Raw genomic sequence first — 14,202 nt, forward strand, 5'->3', positions numbered from 1 at the left:
CTGCCCTGATTTTTCACATTTGCTATCTAGTCACCCTACCTAGAGCCTCTGTTAACTGCTCCTGGTATTTTTCATTGATGTATGGGCATGTGTTACTTCTGTCAGCATGAGACCACTGTCAGTAGCATTCTCAATGTCCTCCAGTAGTATTCTGAATGAAGATCTGGGACATGATTCTTTGCTAGCCCTTGTACCAAGGCAATCACCAAAGGGAAGTCAGTTAAACATACCTACCAACAGGGAGACAAAGGGGCAGAGTCCTGTGCGAGTCACACTTGCCAAAACCCTTGGCTTGCATCCCAAATTAAAAATACTCTAGGATTTTAGTAGTGCTCGAGCATGATGGCCTTACTGAAATCATTTTGAACGCATACACTTGTTTGGTTCTGGTATAGTTTAAAAAGTATAATTAGGCAGGCCAAAAAAAGAATTTGAAGAGCAACTGGCCAAAGAATCAAAAACAAAACAGCATTTTTTAAGTACATCAGAAGCAGGAAGCCTGCCAAACAATCAGTGGAGCCACTGGATGACCAAGGTGCTGAAGGAGCACTTCAGGATGATAAGGCCATTGCAGAGAAGCTAAATGAATTCTTTGCATCAGTCTTTACTGCAGAGGATTTGAGGGAGGTTCATACACGTGAGCTGTCCCAGATCGAGATGTCAATAGAGGAGGTTTAGAAACAAACTGACAAAATGAAACAGTATTATGTCACCAGGCTCAGATGTCCTGAAGGAACTAAAATATGAAATTGCAGAACTACTAACCATTCAAATCATTGTATGTACCAGATGACTTCAGGATAGCTAGTATAACACCAATTTTTAAAAAAGCTCCAGAGGCAATCCTGGCAATTACAGGCCAGTAAGCCTAACTGCAGTATCAGGCAAAATGGTTTACAGTATAGTAAAGAACAGCATTATAAGATAGGTGAACATGATTTGATGGGGAAAAGTCAACATAGCCTTTGTAAAGGGAAATCATGCCTCACCAATCTATCAGAATTCTTTCAGGGGAGGTCAAACAAACATGTGGACAAGGGTGATATAGTGTACTTGGACTTTCAGAAAGCCTTTGACAAGGTCACTTATCCAAGGTTCTTAAGCAAAGTAAGCAGTCACAGGATAAGAGGGAAGGTCCTCTCATGGACCAGTAACAGGTTAGAAGACAGGAAACAAAGGGTAGGAATAAATGGATGGTTTTCAGAATGGAGAAAGGGAAATAGTGGTGTCTGCCAGGGATCTGTACTGGGAACAGTGCTGATCAATATATTCATAAATGAACTGGAAAAGGGGTAAACAGTGAGGTGACAAAGTTTGCAAACATTACTTAATATAGTTAAGTTCAAAGCAGACTGCGAAGAATTACAAAGGGATCTCACAAAACTGGGTGACTGGGCAACAAAATGGAAGATGAAATTCAATGTTGATAAATGCAAAGTAATGCACATTGAAAAACATAATCCCAACTTTAAATACAAAATGATGTGATCTAAATGAGCTGTTACCACTCAAGAAAGATCTTGGAGTCATTGTGGATAGTTCTCTGAAAATATCCACTCCATGTGCAGCAGCAGTCAAAAAAGCTAACAGAATATTAGGAACCATTAGGAAAGGGATGGATAATAAGACAGTAAATATCATAATGCCATGATATAAATCCATGGTACACCCACATCTTGAATACTGTGTGCAATTCTGGTTGCTAAATCTCAAAAAAGATATATTAGAATTGGAAAAGGTACAGAGAAGGGCAACAAAAAATGATGAAGGGTATGGAACAGCTTCCATCTGAGGAGATATTAAAAAAAGAATGGGACATTTCAGCTTGGAAAAGTGACGGCTAAGGGGGGATATGATAGAGGTCTATAAACTCATTAATGGTATAGAGAAAGTGAATAAGGAAGTGTTATTTACTCCTTCACATAACACGAGAACCAGAGGTCACTCAATGAAAGTAATAGGCAACAGTTTAAAAACAAATAAAAAGAGGTAGTTCTTCACACAACGCACAGTCAACCGGTGGAACTGGTTGCCAGAGGATGTTATGAAGACCAAAACTATAACAAGATTAAAAAAAGAATTAGATAAATTCATGGTGGATAGGTTCATCAATGAGTATTAAGGAAGATGGTCAGGGATGCAACCCCATGCTCTCAGTGTCCCTAGCCTCTGACTGCCAGATGCTGAGAGTGAACAATAGGGGATGGATCAAGCAATGATTGCCTGTTCTGTTCATTCCCTCTGAAACATCTGGCATTAGACAGTGTTGCAAGACAGGATACTGGGCTAGATGTTTATTGGTCTGACCCAGTAAGGTCATTCCTATGTTCTTATAGTGACCACACTCTTCACCCAGTCAATTGGAGTCTGAATTCATTCAAGAACTTCTAACTTTACACTGGATGAAGTTCAGCTTTTACTTTCTCTCTAATTCCTAACGGTGTATTTTATGTCACCCTAGTTTCTATATCAACATGATGATTATATACTTAATGTCCACTAAAGGACACTGTAAACCATCATAGTCCATTAGACACCTCATGGAAGTCATTAATACCTTTTGCATATTGTTCTGTAGACTATTTGATCTTCTGTAATTGCAGACTGCTCTTCACCTGAAGCAGAACTAGCACTTCCCAATCCACTATTTTGCACTATTTGACATTTGGAGCCATCCCTGGCTATATACAAACATGCCACTATGGTTTTGCCACATAGGCCCATTTTGTGCTTACAATGTGCTAGATTTCCACTTGTCACAAGACCTAAGTAAGGGTCAGACCAGTGGTGGAAGTGTGACTGAAAATCACAATTCTCTCCTTGGCCTCCCCTTGCTCCAGTAGCAATCTATGTCAGTAGCAGAAGATGTTTCCCTTCCATGCTGACTCAGCTGCACTAGCTGGTGCATTCAGGGTGAAAGTGCCAAGGCTCTGTCCATTCCCTACCCCTGCCCATATAGGTAGGAGGTTGAGTAGCGACCCTATTAAAGATGTTTTCTCCTCCTACATGGGAACCTGACAGGCACCCCTTGTTCCCGTTTGTGGACACATAGGGCAAGGGACAATCTTGCCCCATATGAAATAACCTTAGTATTTTCCTCTTAACATCAGGAAATGACTAACAGACCAATCTGTGGCAGAGCCTTGTTTTGTGAATTCTGTTCCTGTATCATCATCCATTTCCCCCCAAGCTGTATGTTCATAAATGCATATTTTTTTTAATTTGCCTGCAATTTGTGCTTTGTGACACCCTATAGCAATATGCTTGCTCTCATTTCATATATGACATTGTGCTCCTTGAGCTGAAAAAGTTGAATACCTTTGTGCCATGGTGTGATTTCCTCCACATTTACTGCAAGCAAATCTTGACTCAGCCATTTGTTTACTATGGTATTTCATATTTATAGGGTTATCAGATAGCAACTGTGAAAAAACGGGACAGGTCCCTTTAAAAACAGGACATCTCAGCACCCTACATATTTAGGCATTGGTACGTCTTTTTTAATTGAAGCCTTTTCTGTTCTCTCACTACTTGCTAATGCTTTAATTTGGCAAGCACAGTTTTTACTTGCCTTGTAAATATCTATTGCTCATTGCAAAGTCAAGTTCCTTATTTTCATTAACTTTGTTAGAATTAATAACCAGGCCTATCACAGTTAATTTTGTTTCTAGTTCATCTATCTGTAAGGTTAATATGCTTAGCTTTATTACACAGGTCTGTGGCTAAGGGTATGTCAACATTGCAGTTGGGAGGTGTGACGCCCAATGTCGATAGACAGATTTACACTAGCTCATATCAAGCTAGTCTGCTAAAAATAGTAATGTGGACATTAAGGCACTGGCAGTGTCTTTGGCTAGCTGCCTAAGTCCATGCCTGACCAACCTCTTGGCTCTGAGCCCGAGTGGCTAACCAGAGCCACCACCAATGCTGGAATATACACATGGCTATTTGTAATGTGCTAAAGTGAGCTCAGCTAACATGGGTCTTTCTACCTGCACTGGGAACCACACCTCCCAGCTGGAATGTAGATATACCCACAGTGGCCTATGGTCTCACCATGCAGCTGGTTTCCTATAAAGAATAGGTCTTTCCCAAATGATACTTTTGCCTGAATCACAGTATTCCTAACGGTTCTAAAATGGCATTGTCTAGTAGTTTTAAGTCCCTCATATGCTCCCCCTGGAAGGCATTGTAGATCACTATTGCCTTTATGTATGCCACATATCACAAAGTGGAAATCTCACACCCTCCGATTTCTTTGTAATACCACATGATTCCAGGAAAGCTGGGAATTGCTACAACCCCCTCCTCCTATTCTCTGCCAGGTTCTCTTCTAAAATGAGAGATTCAAAAGTTTTCATTTGTCAAAGATTTAGTTTACTTCTTACACCATGTAATAAAAGCAAGACACACATGGGGTATTGGTAAGGGACAGATTGATTTTAATTTCCTGATCATACTCAAATGGCATGGGTCAGGGTTACCAAATGTTTATAACTTTATCTCATGATGGTGGTCCATATTCAAAAAGTTATTACAGAGTTGGCTTTCTCCACTGAAAAAGATCAGAAAACTTAGCTCTGTTCATCATAAATTTGAAAGCTAACTGCTGGTCATTTGTATTCCTCTGATTACATTTTATTTTCTTCTTTCATTGAAATACTTAGAATTTGCTTTTGTTACGTGTTTCAAACAGTGAAATTAGGCAGAGGCAAGCTTTTTTCACAGTAAATATATAAGCCAATGTCTGGGTAGCTCTGATATAATGTTGAGACAATGAAGCAGAAAATGAACAATGTGGAGAGTACTTCAATGTTAATATTTTGCCTGAGAGCAAAAGGCCTATATTAACCAATATTTCATAATAGAGTTTAATTTCATATTTATAGTACCTATAATTTTTGCTTGATTCATAACATTGTTGGGATTCCCCGGGACTCTTCCATCTCAGTTAACCAAGAACTCAGTTTGATTCCAGTTCCATTGCTCAGGTTCCTTTATTGGCACACAATCAAACTATATTTGAGTTGTTAGGGCTCAAATGTAGGGGGTGGGTACAGAGCATACCACACATGCAAAATTATACAGCAACCTCTTCCTTTATATACACTTATACATTACAATGCATTTACTATACATTGCATCACACATTTTGGAGTTTGCTTGGTAATTTTGGCACCTTAGAGACTAACAAATTTATTTGAGCATAAGCTTTCGTGGGCAACAGCCCACTTCTTCGGATGCATAGAATAGAACATATATTGAGGATATATATATACACATACAGAGAGCATGAAAAAGTGGGAGTTGTCTTACCAACTCTGAGAGGCCAATTAAGTAAGAGAAAAGAACTTTTGAAGTGATAATCAAGATAGCCCAGTACAGACAGTTTGATAAGAAGTGTGAGAATATTTACAAGGGGAGATAGATTCAATGTTTGTAATGGCTCAGCCATTCCCAGTCCCTATTCAAGCCTAAGTTGATTGTATCTAGTTTGCATATCAATTCCAGCTCAGCAGTTTCTCGTTGGAGTCTGTTTTTGAAGCTTTTCTGTTGCAAAATTACCACCTGCAGGTCATTGAGTGACCAGACAGGTTAAAGTGTTCTCCTACTGGTTTTTGAGTGTTATGATTCCTGATGTCAGATTTGTGTCCATTAATTCTTTTGCATAGAATGGACACAAATCTGACATCAGGAATCATAACACTCAAAAACCAGTAGGAGAACCTGCGGACGCGGCAGGTAAACAAACCGGCCCGGACCGCCAGGGGCTTTCCCTGCACAAGTGGCGGAACAAGTTTGGGAACCACTGCTGTATGGCATGTTCCATCAATGCACTGTCAATGTAGGACTTACTCTTTCCCTCATCTTTATGTTCCCAATTTACTGCATCCATTGTTCTTAGATAATGGTTCCCCAGGTGTTTCCCCTCCTAGCTAAAAGGCAGAATGTCTGAGCTAGCTAAGATTACTGTCCCATTTACTGAGCATAAATATTTTTTTCAGCCTGCTGATCTAGTTATCTCCCTAATCCCGTTGTCCAAGAAACGACCCCCCCACACACACACACACATTTAATGACTTATGTCAAGACAGGCCTACAGATGGTTAGGCCTGACAAAAGGAAAATTTGTTAACTTATCTCCTTTATAATGCTCACTATAGTCAGGCGCAATTATCTTCCTCATTGTCCCAATATAAGGCCAAAGCAATCTTGCAATGATATGGAAGTTGATGCTTGCCATTTAATTTCTTAATGGCTTAACTTTTGCCACAATTAATGCAGAAATACATTCAAATCTAACTTCAGAAAGGAACACATTTCACCAAATATTATTGCTATACACCAACTTAATGTTTATTCATTTTTGGCAATTTTGTGCAATTAATCTGATAAGTGTCCGTTTTGTCATTCTTTTTCAAAAGATAATTATTATTATTATTTGGGTTTAGGGATCTTTTAGGTGATGGTAAATAGTGGCATGATGAATAATATAAAAACCCACCCAGTCCTACCTTTTAGCATTAAATTTGTGTACACAATATGTATGTACACATGCATGATATTTTAGATATCATGTATGTGATTGTGAGTACATATTTTTCTGGAATACATATATCAGCCATGTAGGTTGTGTTTGATATATCACATAGATCAAATTCAGCAGTGGTGTAGCTCTTCTGACTTCAATGGAATGGCTACAAGGATGAATTTGGCCTTAAGGCCAGACCCTCAGCTGGCAGAGATTGTCATCACTTCATTGATTTAATTGGAGCTAAACTGATTTATACAAGCTGATGTCCCTTTGTTTTAATACAAACAATTATAACATATCCATATACACTTTTTATATAGTGTTTGCATAGTACTATCAGTACTGTCTTACATGGGACAATATAATTGGGACAATGTAATTGATTGCATTGAAATTTGCAGCCAAGCCTGGATTCAGGTCCAATAATTTCTGATTACTCTAGTTGGATATACTCCCCCTATTTCACACACTGAAACCACACATTTTCAACACAGTTCAGCTTCTTTTGCTCAGTACAATATCCCTACTAAATACTACTGTTGTTTAAACAAGTGCACATACCAATAATCTAAACAGTAGGAAACCAAGACAACCAGACAGGTCGACCCTTACTCTTTCCACATTACATATTCATCTCACCTTGCCTTTCTCCCACACTAAACCCCTTCATCATGTAAGCCCTTTCCCCCAAATTCAAATAGCAGTTGTGCAACCCTTTGCTTCCACCCCATATACAATCAAGAACCTCTGTCAAATTCATTTCAACACCATTCTTTCTCCACACATGCAACGGAACTTCTGTACATAATCCACATAATATTGTATTGTGTGTCCATATTGGCAGTTCTACTTAGGGTTAGTTGGCCTGTCTAGAACAATAGTTCTACACCCCAGACATATATGTATATTGATATTTGCTTTATAAATCTTGCAGCTTCTTCCTAGGGGAACACTAACATGTATAATAGAAAAAATGTTAGCTTTGACATACTGGCTTGTTAACTACATCAAACTGTCAAAACTGAGAAAATAATGTCTGCTTACAGCAGTAACATTTGTTAGTGTGATTCTTTCTGAATCTTCATTGATATATACACTGAGGGTGCATGTGTGCATAAATTTGTTGTTCTAGGAAAAGGTTGAATACTATTAATTAGAATAACTACCCCTAAAGATTCAGTGCTCATGTTGTTAATAGTCTTAAAAGATTACTTTTAAAGTCTGAGAATAATATAAATGTTCTATTGTCTAACTAAAGTTTAGAAGGTTTTAAACATCGATAATAGTGGTCAAAATATGAGCTGTAAAAAATATCAGGTATAGTGCATCTGTGAATTATAACTGTTCATACGGGAACTTGACTGGCTTTCAAAATATGATGGAAATGTTGCTTTCCTTTCATTTATGTTGCAAGCAGTTGTGTTGCTAGCTGTACTTTTAGTCAAGTATTAATATCCTTCAATATAACATAAAAATCAATGTGGGGAAAAATCCCCCTATTTTTAGAAATATGAAATTCAGGCAGAAAATTGCTTGTTCTACTGTATAAGCAATTTAGGCCAGATTCTGCACTGTGATAAACATGGTTGGACTTCTGAGCCAATATGGAACTGCACTGATTTAATTGACCAGTGGGCATCCTGGAAACCTATACACTGAAATTGATATGTTTCTTAGATAAACTTATATACATTCTTGAGATAGCACTGCATTTTTTGTTCTTCTTTTGCATTTTTGGACAGTAGTTTGAATGTAATATTTTTTCTCCTTCATAATAATTGGCAAACCTTTTTGAAAGAAGAACTAGTACAAAAATGGCCTTCCTTTGAAAAGGAAATGATTTATTTATTTTTATTCTCAATTTTTAACACTTGAGTTAGGTAACGTAATAATGACCCCAGCTGAAGTGTAGACAAAGATGAGGTGTGTTCAGAATCCTGTCAGTAAGCCAAAGGCAAATCTTGGTCCCAGTATGGTGCTACCTACGGCTAGCCAAGCAAGACTCTACACTCAGCACCCATCAGCTTATCATCTGACTCCTCTTTAAACATGATTCACTTTACCAGTGAAGACGAGACCCTAGAAGTACATTTTAAATATTGTCCATAAATCACTACATGTGTTAGAGGAAGCTGAAAAATGTGGATATAGATTTTGTTTTCCTGTCCCTGTCCCACCAAGCCGTGTGTTTCTGGCATGATCAGATTTTTGGGATTGATTAAAGCTTGTGGTATCTCACTATGCTTCACCATTATAACCAAGCTTTGACCATCCTTGTGACCTGTGTACATATGGGCTATGGACAAAGCTGCACGTTAGAGTTGCCAGAGTCTACTTTATACTTTTTTTTTTCATTTTACTTTTATTTTCCATTATAAATACAGGGCTAGGTTGTGATTTGGCTATGTACCTGCACTAGGGAGTAAGAGAAAAATTAGAACTCCCTTTATGCCTTAACATGGGCTACCTGGAAGCTGGATCTAAACCTATAGTAGTAAGTGGAAGTACTCTTCTTAGTCCTTCTCTAGAGCAAGTGTCCAGGGAGTGGGTGGAGCCTTGGCTCCATCCCTGGCTATTCACTTGCTGGAGTTGATGAGCCAGTGTGGAGTGAGTAGCAATTTGCTGAAATAAGCTGTTTCCCCCTCTTCCCTGAGAGGCAGCAGAGAAGGAATTGTTTTTCAGAATTGTGCCTATAAGCCACAATGGAAAATGGAGGGGTCTTACACCATACCACCCAGAATCAACAAACCAGCACTCTCAAACCATCCTCCCTTTGATGGTCATTCACTCTTCTAATGAAATGCTCACAAGACACATAAATCTACTTCTGGTTTTATGTTGTGGTCTGATACGTATCTTCTCCTTGTTTTGAATTCACCCTGACGTTGCTGGTTTTATTTGTTATATTCCCCAAGTTAATACTATTGAAAACCCTGTGGCTACTTTCTGAGGTGACTGCTGACAGGCCCACCCAAATCTGAGCAGGCGATGTAGTGCTGCCCCTGCCCAGCCCAGGCACGGGCCTGGGCGCCTGGCCTGGCTCCCCTCCAGCTCCAGTGCTAGTCCCGCCCCCATGAGACCAGGACAGCAGCACGCAATTCTGGGGAGCACACAGCAGGGCGGTTGCCAGGCGGGCGGAGAGGAGATCAAAAGAGAGATAGCGAGCTGGCGTGGGGTGGTGGGACAGTGCACACTGGAGAGCGGAGTCTCCTCCCAGAGCTGAGGGTTCAGGGGACCCCTGGCCAGAGCTTCCATCACCCCCTCGCAAGGCCAGATGCTGAGCCCTACTTGCCTCCAGTAAAGGCCGGATGGAGGGGATGGGAAGAGGTGACTCCATGATCCCTCCTGCCCATCCTGTCATTGCCCGCCACCCTGAAAGTCAGGGCCCACCCAAATTTGCAATCCTAGCTACACCACTGTCACAAGCTCCACAGGCCCCCCCTCGGGGGAAATCAGACTGTAAAAGATTTTTTTTAAGGGAAGCCTCTAGGTCTTTTCCTTGCAAAGATAGCCTTGAAAGTTTAAAATGATGTGAACCGATCACTAGTGTTAAAAGGAAAAAGCTGCAGGTTTCTACTTCTTTGGTGGTTGGCTGGAGGAGGAGGAGCTACGCATCCTTGCTAGCCATGTGTTTTATGTAAAATGAGTTACTAATGTATTCCAATGAATCATCCTGCTAACCTATTCCAAAGTACTCAGGCCATCTCAATGCATACTGGTGAGAGCAGTGTAAATGAAACTGATAACACTGGTCTACAATTTTTGAGAAGTCATCTGCTTCAGAGATAAAATGTGCTATTTATTATGTATTTTGATGTGCTGAATTCAAATATGACAATTAAAACAACTGATTGGCTACTGTTTCTAAGATATTTAAGTTTGTACATTTTATGTCTATGTATATTGTGTAGATAGTAGAGTTTTAATCATAAATTGTAAACCTAGGTCTTTTCATGTGTTTATGGTTGCTTTACATGATAATATTTCACCTGTCCTGTTTATGTAACACTTTAAAAATCAGCAAAAGGGTTATATAAATCAAATTTATTAGGAAACAAAAGGCAAAAAACTATTATGTACATAGTGTAGTCCTATTCAGTGTCTACTCGGCGCTTCTTGGTTTGTCTCTTGTATTCATTAAATGGAGCATCTCTTGTCACTGTCCAGCAATAGTCTGCAAGCATTGATGGGCTCCATTTGCCCTGATAGCATTTCTCCATTGTTGCAATGTCCTGGTGAAATTGCTCGCCGAGCTCGTCGCTCACTGCTTCGCAGTTCGGTGGAAAAAAAAACTAGATGAGAGTGCAAAAAATGTATCTTTAGTGACATGTTGCAACCAAGGCTTTTGTATGCCTTGAGGAGGTTTTCCACCAACAACCTGTAGTTGTCTGCCTTGTTGTTTCCACGACAATTTATTGCCACTAACTGGAAGGCTTTCCATGCCGTCTTTTCCTTGCCACGCAGTGCATGGTCAAATGCATCATCTCGAAGAAGTTCACAAATCTGAGGACCAACAAAGACACCTTCCTTTATCTTAGCTTCACTTAAGCTTGGAAATTTTCCACGGAGGTACTTGAAAGCTGCTTGTGTTTTGTCAATGGCCTTGACAAAGTTCTTCATCAGACCCAGCTTGATGTTTAAGGGTGGTAACAAAATCTTCCTTGATTCAACAAATGGTGGATGCTGAACACTTTTCCTTCCAGGCTCCAATAACTGTCGGAGTGGCCAATCTTTCTTGATGTAGTGGGAATCTCTTGCACGACTATCCCATTCGCAGAGAAAACAGCAGTACTTTGTGTATCCAGTCTGCAGACCAAGCAAGAGAGCAACAACCTGCAAATCGCCACAAAGCTGCCACTGATGTTGGTCATAGTTTATGCACCTCAAAAGTTGTTTCATGTTCTCATAGGTTTCCTTCATATGGACTGCATGACCAACTGGAATTGATGGCAAAACATTGCCATTATGCAGTAAAACAGCTTTAAGACTCGTCTTCGATGAATCAATGAACAGTCTCCACTCATCTGGATCGTGAACGATGTTGAGGGCTGCCATCACACCATCGATGTTGTTGCAGGCTACAAGATCACCTTCCATGAAGAAGAATGGGACAAGATCCTTTTGACGGTCACGGAACATGGAAACCCTAACATCCCCTGCCAGGAGATTCCACTGCTGTAGTCTGGAGCCCAACAGCTCTGCCTTACTCTTGGGTAGTTCCAAATCCCTGACAAGGTCATTCAGTTCACCTTGTGTTATGAGGTGTGGTTCAGAGGAGGAGGATGGGAGAAAATGTGGGTCCTGTGCCATTGATGGTTCAGGACCAGAAGTTTCATCCTCTTCCTCTTCCTCGTCTGACTCAAGTGAGAATGATTCTGGTGCATCAGGAACCGGCAGTCCTTCTCCGTGGGGTACTGGGCGTATAGCTGATGGAATGTTTGGATAATGCACAGTCCACTTTTTCTTCTTTGACACACCTTTCCCAACTGGAGGCACCATGCAGAAGTAACAATTGCTGGCTCTCTCCAAATCCTTGGCACTGCAAAAGGCCTAGATTTCCTTTTCCTGTTCAAGCACTGGCGAAGATTTGTTGCACAAGTGTTGCAGCATATGTGTGGGGCCCACCTCTTGTCCTGATCTCCAATTTTGCAGCCAAAATAAAGGTGATAGGCTTTCTTAACCATAGTGATTATACTGCGCTTTTGTGATGCAAAAGTCACTTCACCACAAACATAGCAGAAGTTATCTGCACTGTTCACACAAGTACGAGGCATCTCTGCTCACTTTGGCTAAACAGAAATGTGTCCCTTTGCAAAATCAAACACTGACAAATAAGAGAGCACGACACTGTATGATTTCTAGAGCTGATATAGGGCAATTTGTTCAGCAGAGTGATGTAAGCTTCGTTATGATTGCATCATCCATGACTTCTAGGAATAACATGATGCAATTCATATCATGTATGACGCAATACCAGCTTCAGATTGCATCATTCATTGTTTTGCCTAAAAAGCAAGTACTGTCCAAACCCAGTCATAGATTTATTCATAGATCCAGTCAAAGATGTATTTTAGTCATTTCTGTTTTAAATTGAGATCCCTTCCCTTTATAACTCACTTATCCTCCGCCATTCCCAAGTCAAGGGTCGTATATACTGACCCAATAGCATATCTTGAAAACTAGAGCCAATCAACAATTTTAAGCATCATTTTCGTTCTCAGTGACCCAGAATTAGTAAAGTTTGACTACATTTATTTCAGAAGCATTTTGGCTGTAGAGCAGTGTAATGGTTTTTTTTGGGTATCCTTTGTTTGTTTGGTTTGGGGCAGGGGGTTGGGGAAAGGAGGACACATTTTGTTTTGCCTGCCCCCACAAATGCATTAAAGCCACTTCTGGTCATAAGTTCAATTCCTGATTCTGACTTGTTGTGTGACCTTGGGCAAGTCGATTAATGACTCAGTTCTTCAGTTTCCCTCTATGTAAAACAGAGTTAATAATGTGCCATTGTGAAATGTTTAGAGATCTATGGGTGAAAAATGTTTTATAAATTTAAAAAATAGTGTATATATATCATCAGAGCTTCTTTCTGAAAACTAGATTGGAAATCTCACAAGTACTTGCTGAATTTCATCAGACTAGAAATATTCAGAAAATAGCCTTTTTTATGACATTTTAGTATTTGCACTTCTGATCCCAACTGAAGCCAGAAAGTCCACAGGGATATGAACATTAATAAACAGAGGTATAAATTGAGAGTGTTTAACAACACAAAATAATAGCGTGGGTTTTATTTTTGATTAAGTTCTCTTTATTTCTTCTCCTATCCGAACCATTTCTTTCTGTTTATTTACCATTTTTATGTGCCCATCAAGATTTTCTTGGCAAGTTTACATGTCATGTGTTTTGTTTTAAAATTATATAGAGACCTATGGTTTCTTGAAGCAGGCAGCCTAAGCTAAATCAACCACATTTTCCACTTTTGCACCTCAGGCCCCAACCCAGCAAAGTATTTAAACTCTAAAGTTAAGCACATGATTCGGTGCTTTGGTGGATTGGGGGCTTCAATCAAACACAAAGGAAAACAGAAATGGTTTGACACTATGCCATCAAAATCAACAAACCCACACACTGTCAGACCATCCTAAATTGATGGTCATTCATTCTTAAAGTGCAATACTCACGAGGCAAATAAACCTGTTTCTGGTTTTATGCTGGTCTAGCAAATATCTTCTCTTGTTCTGAATTCACGTTGACATTGCTTGTTTTATTTGTTATTTTTCCCAAGTCAATACACCTGAAAATTCTATTACATGTATGATTCTTTACATATAAAAGTATAATACCTGTTTTTGATACTCCTATCATCAGCTAGGCCGGCAACACAATGTAGATAATTATATATAGTACTCAGGCACCTATTGCTATGAAAACATCAAAAGTTCGGTGTTTCAAAACCAGAATTGAGAGAGATGGTGCTGAACAAAAACACCACTGGCATAAGAGCTAACGTGGACCCCATAGGTAACCCGGAGCCAAATGATTACATAGGATTATTAGAAATATATCCCCAAGAACAACAGAAGGACTAAAGTAAGCAATTGTCACAAGATGACTTCCATCTGTATTTTGTCGGTATTAGTATAATATGCAAAAAGAATAATAAAGGA

Source organism: Emys orbicularis, chromosome 8 (genome assembly GCF_028017835.1).
Source record: "Emys orbicularis isolate rEmyOrb1 chromosome 8, rEmyOrb1.hap1, whole genome shotgun sequence".
NCBI lineage: Eukaryota > Metazoa > Chordata > Testudines > Emydidae > Emys > Emys orbicularis.